This window comes from Oculina patagonica, unplaced genomic scaffold (genome assembly GCF_052425735.1).
Source record: "Oculina patagonica isolate OP01 unplaced genomic scaffold, crgOcupat unplaced597, whole genome shotgun sequence".
NCBI lineage: Eukaryota > Metazoa > Cnidaria > Anthozoa > Scleractinia > Oculinidae > Oculina > Oculina patagonica.
In genome coordinates this window covers 1949-10510 of record NW_027558467.1, presented here as the reverse complement: position 1 = coordinate 10510, position 8562 = coordinate 1949, and the positions used below count along the sequence as shown (strand labels likewise).

Sequence of the window (8562 nt, the reverse complement as noted above, 5' to 3'; positions counted from 1 at the left end):
TGTAGCATGAGTATTCAAACTGAGATACTTATGTTAACGTTTGCAGTCTTGTCACTCGCTCAGGTTTTTCACCAAATGATAACTACCACGATACCTATAATATATTACCTATAAGCCACATATTGAAATGAAGGAGATGGCCAAAAAAAAATTAGTAATCAATAGGAAAATATTTTTACTTTGCTAAGTATTTTTCTAACTACGCATACGTTAAATAAATTGAGTATTGGCAGTACTGTTAACAGCCCTTGTATTTTTTTCTCTCTATTTCCTGGTAGGATTTGAATGCGAGACTTGTCCAAAACTTCTTTGATCGCTTTACATATTGAATCATCAGTACCTAAACTTTCTTTATTTCTATAGCAATGTACTGAAAGAAGGCAGTTGTCAAATCAAATCCTGAACTAATGTTGACTTCATGCAGCACAAAATTCAAACTGTTCAATCAATAGCAATGATTCAGATTGCTAAGCAACTGTTTTCGCTTATCTTCAAACAAATTAATTCTTACTGTAATATCTCATGCTCATAAGACGTGGCGTATTTTATTTTAATTTTGTGTCCGTGACAAGCTTAATAACTGATTTAAGAGATGCCCAAAAGTAAAAAAAAGTTTAATTAATACCGAACATGGTTTATTAACAGTCGACACGGCTTTAAACCGGCAAAGACATTAGTGAGTCATCAGTCGAATCCACTAAAGTATTCCTATAAAATAAAATGTATCATATTTTGAACTTGTTTAAATTTAGTCGTATAATGATTTTCCCCACAAAATCCAAACATATCCTTAGGACGGGTATGATCAATTATTAATTGAAAACAATAGGATCTACCTTGGAGGTAAAAATGCTGCGTCTCTCGATGAAATAAAAAAAACGAACTCTGTTAATAACAGAGCTGAGAATCGGCTGCTGACTTGAGTAAGCTACTGATAAATTTAACCACAAGAACTGTTGAGGGCTTTAGTCCTCTAGTACACTCCCTGCTATCAGCTATCGGCAACTTATCAATTTGGTATCATCTGACTGAGAGAACTAGAGCAGGTAAGTGGTCGCGTATGGTTACATTTCAAACCACGAACGAATGTTATCAACGGATACGATGCCCACACTTTACTTTATAGTAGATTGTTCCTTGAATTACAAAAGAGACAATATGCAAATTGTTTGCATCCTTTCACTTATAGCAAAAGAATAAATTGCACTAATTTGCATGCGCGTTTGAATATATGGAAGGCGTTAATTGCGATAAAGTCAAATCTTGCAGCTGTTAGTTTTCTCGTGATGTGATATCTACAATTTCATAATTCCAACTCGTAAGTACGTAAAGGAAACTCGTTTTATTTGAACTAAATGTAAGCATCTAATTCTACAACGAAAATCTGTCAATTCTGAGCAAAGAATGTAAACTCACTGTGCTTAAAAGAAATTGTCGTTAAGGGAACTTCATGTTTGTCGGGGCTTTTCAATTGAAAAATTCCCATTGCTTTGTTATTGTATTATTATTATTTTTTTCTGTTTTCTACTTTCAGCTTAGTGCAGACGCGATGTACCAACCACTGTTTCTGATGATATATTTCATGACATGTTCACACAAGCCATATTCAGTAGCTTCGTCTTCAGAAAATAGGTATGAATGAACTTTTGAAGGGCATTTTACATAATTCAAAACATTGCCAATTTGTGGAGATAGAAAAGCGTATCATCTGCGTATGTTAAAGAAATTTGATGCTAAATTGAACAACGTATTAATTTATGTCGGATACAGCATTCTCGATGCTAAATACCAAATAGAAAAAATTAGATTCGCTATTTGACGATGGAAGCCTTTTCTGTTCGATTCAGCAGCAAGATTATTTACATTTGTGGTCAAATTTAAACTCAAAAGCAAATATATTTCTTAATTATATTCACGTAAATGAAAGCATGCTTTGAAAAAAAAATTGTAAAGTGCTAAAAACTTAAAATACTTTAAGCGTTTTGTCATATTTTGTCATATATTATAATATATAACTGAGGTATTCTTCGTGATTGGAGTTGATCTTAACGAGGATACATTACATGTCCTACAAGTCCGATAACGATTATTTATAATTTCTATTAGTCTCAGAGGTGATTCTTTGTAATTGAGTTTTTTACGCAGATTTAAGGATGAACAATCTCACACTCGTAATCTTCCTTCTGGTGGAAATGATGAACATCTGGTAATCTTTTTTCGAATAAATTTACGGATTAATTTTTTGTCTCGGAAAATCACCCTCAAATCACAGGTGACCTTAATTAACAGAAAAACGATTTGCTTAGGAGGAAAAACACGAAAAGAGATCCAAAACAAAACCTGGATAAGTATGACTTGCACGGACACTAAATTTTTTGGGGTCGTTGCAATCAGTTTGTAATGCGTTTCATTACTACGTTATGATTGCTCGTCGCTTTGAAAGCGGTTATAAAAGAAGTACCCGTCTCTCCATAGATTAAACACGTTAATTATCAAACAGGTTATGAAACACGTTAATTTACGTTTTATACAAATTGCAGAACGTGAGTAGTACGTTATGGGTCAATTCCTGACATTTAAATAGTCATGGAAATGAAGTTACCATTATTTTCTCCCAAACAGGGAAAAATATTCATGTGAAATCAAAATGTGATTAAAAAGTCGACCCTCTGGATTCCAGACTCATTGCCGAATGGGCCACTTTACCTACATGAAGTTTTACCTACTTACTACATCAATGTCTACTCACTTCAAAAAAAAAATTGTAATCACATCACTTTCTTTCAAAGCTACAAGGGTGCCACAGATACAATGAAGAAATTGTTTCACGAAGATAACTACGATAAACGACTAAGGCCCTATTACAAAGGTAACGTATATCTTGCGCTAATTTATCGCGATTTAGAAAATGAGCGTTGCCAAAATTTTGTCTCACAAATCGTACACTGATCAAAGATATCTTCAAGAAATTTATAAAGAACCAATCCAAGTTTCTCCAGATCTAAGAAGAGGAAATGAGTTATACTTCCTTAACTTTTTTCCTCCATGAGCAAACAGAAGCTTTTAAAACTTAAAATTTCAATCAGCTTAACTTTTTTTTCAGGTCCTCCACTTAACATTACCGTGGACATGTCCGTAGTACATTTAGGAAAAGTGAGAGAGATTGACATGGTATGTTTCTAAGAAGTCATTACATCACTATCGACCAACCAGTAACAGCTGGGGTCGATTCTAATCTAACATACGCTCCTTTGCTTAAAGGGGCTATATAAGCATGATTTCGAACAGTCAAAAGCTAAAAAAACATACCTAAATCAATAAAAACCTAAAATAATGACAAGTTTTTTTTAAAAAAAGTATACTGTGGCACTAAAGCCATGGGCGTTATCATAAGTCTAATACGCATGCCCGAGGTTTTGACCTAAATTAAATCGAAAATGTCGGGAACTAAGACATTTTCAATTTCTGCTCTTGTGTCTGGGTAAAATTGCTAAAATCTAATTACGGTTGATTTCCCTTACACGATTTAATTAGCTTCATCTCGATGTTCTAGGTACATTGTGGGTGGGCGAAGGAACGTAGTCCGCAGCACCGTTTTGACCAAAAACAAAGTAAAATCCCCTTAATAGTGCCCCTGTTTACGTTAGAGGTAATTCGTACCTTACCTGGGAATGTACTCCGTGGGACGTAAAGCTTAAATGTACCTTGACTGTTCACTTTGTAGGATTTTTCTGTCGATGTGTTCTTTCGGCAATACTGGCACGACCCACGCCTGAACCACACTCTAGATGAGCCAATTTTCTTGACTGGATCTTATCGAGATTTGATTTGGCTCCCAGATACGTTTTTCCTCAACATAAAGACTGCCGTGTTTCACAATGTGCCAGCCGACAACAGCAGGGTAAAAATCAAGCAAAATGGTCAGATCACTTGGAGTTCAAGGTACAGTAAAGGGGTTTCTCACAAAATCTAAATAAATTTAGTGAAAAAAAGATTTTTATTACATAATTATTTCACACAAAAGTGGAATTTAATAAAATGATAATTAAAATAAATGGGAATTTACATAGCATCTTCCACATAGTGGCTCTTCCGATCCCACTGATACCAGATCGAATTGTAATTTAGTAGTGTTGGTTTTTGTGGAGGGAGGAAAACCGGACAACCCGGAGAAAAACTCTCGGAGCAAGGACAAGAACCAACAAACTCAACAACACATATGACGCCGGATCCGGGAATCGATTCTGGATCACATTGGTGGAAGGCGAGCGCTCTCACCACTGCGCCACCCCTGCTACCCCCAAATGTTACGTTTGGAGTGGCAGTTTCGTCTTAAATTCAAACTCACCAGGCAAAGCAAAAGCAAAAACAAGGTCATAGTAACGAAATCAAACTTGATGGATAAATGTGTTTATTTTATAACATGTGTCTGCTTGCAGGATAACCATGACAGCAAACTGCCAGTTGGATCTGAGGGACTACCTAATTGACGAACAGTCCTGCAAACTAACTCTTCTGAGCTGTTGAGTTGACTATATATTTAAATTTGAGTTGATTATTTCAATTGAAAGTCACAATCCCTTGAAATTGATAATGTTCTTCTTTATGTACAACACTCCATTCATATTTCCTACCCAAAATTTTTATGCTGTACGATTTTCTCTAAACTGTTGTTTGTGCTTTTCAGATGCCTATCCACTTCAGCATGTCGACTACTTTTGGAAAGCCAGAGATAACCAAGGGATCGTTACTGTGGCTGATGAAATGAACGAGCTTTACCTCGATTTGGACATCAAGACCAGAAAAGGAATGGTTCAGTACGGAACCCGTGGCTCGAGTGAGTAAAATTAACTTTGTAATACAGGTTGTAATTTTTACTTCGCAGACTATTGGTAAATAAAAGTCAGTCAGTCAGTCAGTTCGTTCGCCCGTTCTTCTGTCCGTCAGTCGTGTCAGTCAGTCAGTCAGTCAGTCATTGACAGACAGACAGACAGACAGACCGATAGACCGCCAGTCGTTCGGTCGGTCGGTCGGTCGGTCGGTCGGTCAATTGCAAGCGTTTTGACAGTGAGATTAAAATAACACGACTTTCCTTTATTTTAACAAGCTTCAGACTACACACACCCGCAAGGGCAGTATTCATTTTCGAGCGTCGCCTTGGATACTCGTTTATCCAAATCTACGCACCGACGGTTCTGATCGTCGTCCTTTCGTGGATGAGCTTTTGGATTTCAAAAGAGGCAGTTCCCGCTCACGTGGCCTTGGGGGTAACAACAGTATTAACTATAGTAACGCTTAATGGGTTCATTTCGGTCATCTGTGCCTAAGGTAAGACCAGTGTTACAAAAAATATATATTGATATAGACCGGTTGATTTTATCGTAAGCACATGCCCTGACTCGAAAACATCTTGGGCAGTGGATGTAGTGCTAATCTAAAAGATCAGTTAACTCATGCATCAACGAAGGTAACCGAATCAAGAGAAATATTTTATTTTTTGTGTGTTTGTCTTCAATTAGACGTATGCATAATTTTTTTTCGTACGGCGTTTCAACATGCAGCAATATTTTGCGCAACATTGAAGATGCGCCAAGTGAGTACTAGTGTTCACGATCACGTTACAGAAATGTCGGGTGACGAAATCGGGATAAAAAAGCCAAAAAAATTGAACCACACCTCTTTAGTAATTTCGAAAAAATAAGCTGATCGTCGTGTTTGGGTTGGATATTTGATGAACAGAAGGCAGGAAATGGCAGATACTAGTGCCTTACCTTTGGGCGCAGTGTTGCAGATATAGTGAAGACAAGTTGACATTGTTCTGACGCGCAATGCGACTGAAGTATTCCACTTCTGCCCCAGTGAGCACAATGTTGCACGCAACAATTCATAGCAACTGGTGGACACATGATGCCATTTAGCCATTGCGCGTAGTGTTTCACCGAATAACAGATGTTTACTACTATAGTACTTAATTATTTTTTTTAGCAAATTCAAAACTGCTCCCATGGGTAAAACTTGCTCAAGGAACTGTTACCCCTTCAAATAATATGACACCGATGTATCTTACCGCTTACACTTAAACTGATGTTGTTGTTGATGTTTTTCTTAGGTGTCATATATCAAGGCTCTTGATGTTTTCTTCATTATTTCGTTTTTTTTTGTGTTTGGCGCTGTCGTGGAGTACGTCATCGTCATTCTTCATGACGAGAAAAAACTCAAAGAGCAACAGAAAGAAAAAGACAGAGTTGACTTTGAAATGGTGCCTCTGAAAAGCGTGAGTTAATTTTAAATAAGCCCTGAGACCTACAGGGTGTATGATATCCCTTTCGAATAGTTTAAAGTGGTTTTATTCTTGGGTTCTGAAGCTTTCAGTACCTTTAACTTATCCCTCCATGACATTGGTATGGTAACTGTTTGCCCAGAAAAACGTAATGTTGCCATGACAACTGTGTTCTTACCTAAAATTTTGAATAGTGTCCCAGTTTAATTCAGTTTCATCCTTTCAAGTTGCATTCGATAGCGTTGCACAGTTTTAGTTCAATACAGTACTTGTATATTTTCTATTTGTTTTGTTTTTTCCATGAATTACGACATAGAAATTTGCCTTCAGTTGTCATTAGCCGGAGAGGAGTTTTTCCCATAACTACGACATTATGTACATCCCCGTGGTACTGTCGACAAAAGAGTTGTAAAGTTCATTATAAACACTCTAGCCAGTTTGACTTCATTTGCTTTTCATTAATATCTGGTGTGTTGATGCATTTTTGCAGGGTAACGAGACTGAAACGTTAAGAATGGACATTGAAAACCATCACGATGATTATGATAACAAAACATCTCCCAGGAGACATCTTGAACGGTCTCAAAGCAGCAGCCTTGGTGGTCTTCAAAAAACAAAGGAACTTGTGAAGTTTGCTTTCTTAGAAAATAACGCGAGTATCATCGATCGAGTCTCGCGTATAGTTTTTCCCGTTGCTTATAGTGCAACTAACATTTTCTACTGGTGTTATTACTCCGTTTTCAAGTTTAACGGAGTGTAAAGGAGAGGCGTACAGCACAGACATTTACTCGCCATCATTAACTAGAAGGCAACGGATATTTGAAGAAGCAAGAGGTGGTCTATGTGAATCCGTGAATTTAGCTCGTTCTACCATCGTTGGCTGTTCAGAACCGACCTAACTAGTGTACTAAACTTGTAGCAATAATCAGACCAGCTCAAGTACAAAGTTGTGTTAAACTTTTCCTCTGTAGGAAAGTCGTCGCAGATTAGCTCAAAAAAAAGTTTCATAAAGATCCATACGGTGTTTCGGCTTCGGCTTCATTTAGTTGCGTGCGAAAATTCAAAACAGAGCAACAATGAATCAGAGATACAACACGGATCGTCATAAAGATGCAAGCTGTTTACGTCATCAATATCGTATTTTATTGGGTCAAATCGTTAAGTTATCTACCAAGCGAGAAAAAACAGATCGCGAATGTTTGCTCGGGATTGTCCAGAGTCTGTATTTATTCGTTTATAATAATCAACACCAAGACCAGGAACCGTTGCTAGTTCTGATGTCTCTCTTTTTTAGTTTGCTCAGAGTACTTGTTTTCTTGTCTTTTCCATTTACTTTATTTACTAAGACATTTACATTTGAGAAAATCAGGTCTGGCGAGAGCTCGCCATCTAGGTACTGATCAAAAGAATTTACGGACTCTGGGGACGAGGTTGGGGCAAGCATTAACTAAATTATTTACTATGGTAAGGCGCGTCAAAGGTTTAGCAGTATTAAATAATTTAATTCGCAAACGAATCTCATAGCCCTTAAATTATAACTTTTAAATTGAATTGAATTAAATTAAAGAAATGAATTGAATTACATAACGATATGAGAAAATCTCATTTGCGTTTACTTTCAACACACATTAATTAACATACGCGACTACAAAAATTAGTTTCGTCAGGAGACCTCGTCAGCTGGTAGCCATTACAGAACATGATGAACAGAACTTCACAAAGTTGAATTGAATTTAATGCTATTAAACAGCTTCTTTGGATTGTGATTTTAACATTACTTTACACATTTAATCATATTTCAGAAATGAATGATTAAGTTATTTAGATGAATGACACCGAATATATGGAATGGAGGGTTATCACCCATATGGCAGGTAAAGTCTGCGTCGAGGCTAGTGGCCCATCAGGCCAAAGCTTATCCCGGTTTACGTAGCATTAAGCGACTACTCCCCCTGGCCCCAGTTGTTCAAAGAACGGATAATGTAATCGACCGGATAAATTACTATCCAGTGGATAGCGTAGTATGTATTAGTATGTATTGCCAGCACTTATCCAGTGGATAGTGATTTTATCCAGTGGATAGCGTTATCCACCTTGGAACAACCAGGCCCTGGGTGGGATGCTAGTCTATCGCAGGGTTACCTACCAGCATTGAGCTCGCCGGTACCCATTTACACACCTGGGTGAAAAGAACAACTACGAGAGTAAAGTGTCTTACAAAAGAACACAACAAAATTTCCCCCGACAGGCTCGAACCCGGACCGCTCGGTCTGAAGTGAGGA

General features: G+C 37.3%; 1 pseudogene across 1 annotated transcript; it reads left to right on the top strand.

Moving 5' to 3' along the window:
• Nucleotides 1-558: 558 nt before the first annotated feature.
• Nucleotides 559-8268, top strand: LOC144640971 (glycine receptor subunit alphaZ1-like; annotated as a pseudogene). The gene is made up of 10 exons (XR_013568469.1): nucleotides 559-1046; nucleotides 1535-1632; nucleotides 2790-2869; nucleotides 3104-3171; nucleotides 3725-3942; nucleotides 4440-4522; nucleotides 4688-4841; nucleotides 5114-5328; nucleotides 6110-6274; nucleotides 6771-8268. The product of XR_013568469.1 is annotated as a glycine receptor subunit alphaZ1-like (transcript).
• The last annotated feature ends 294 nt before the right edge of the window (nucleotides 8269-8562 follow it).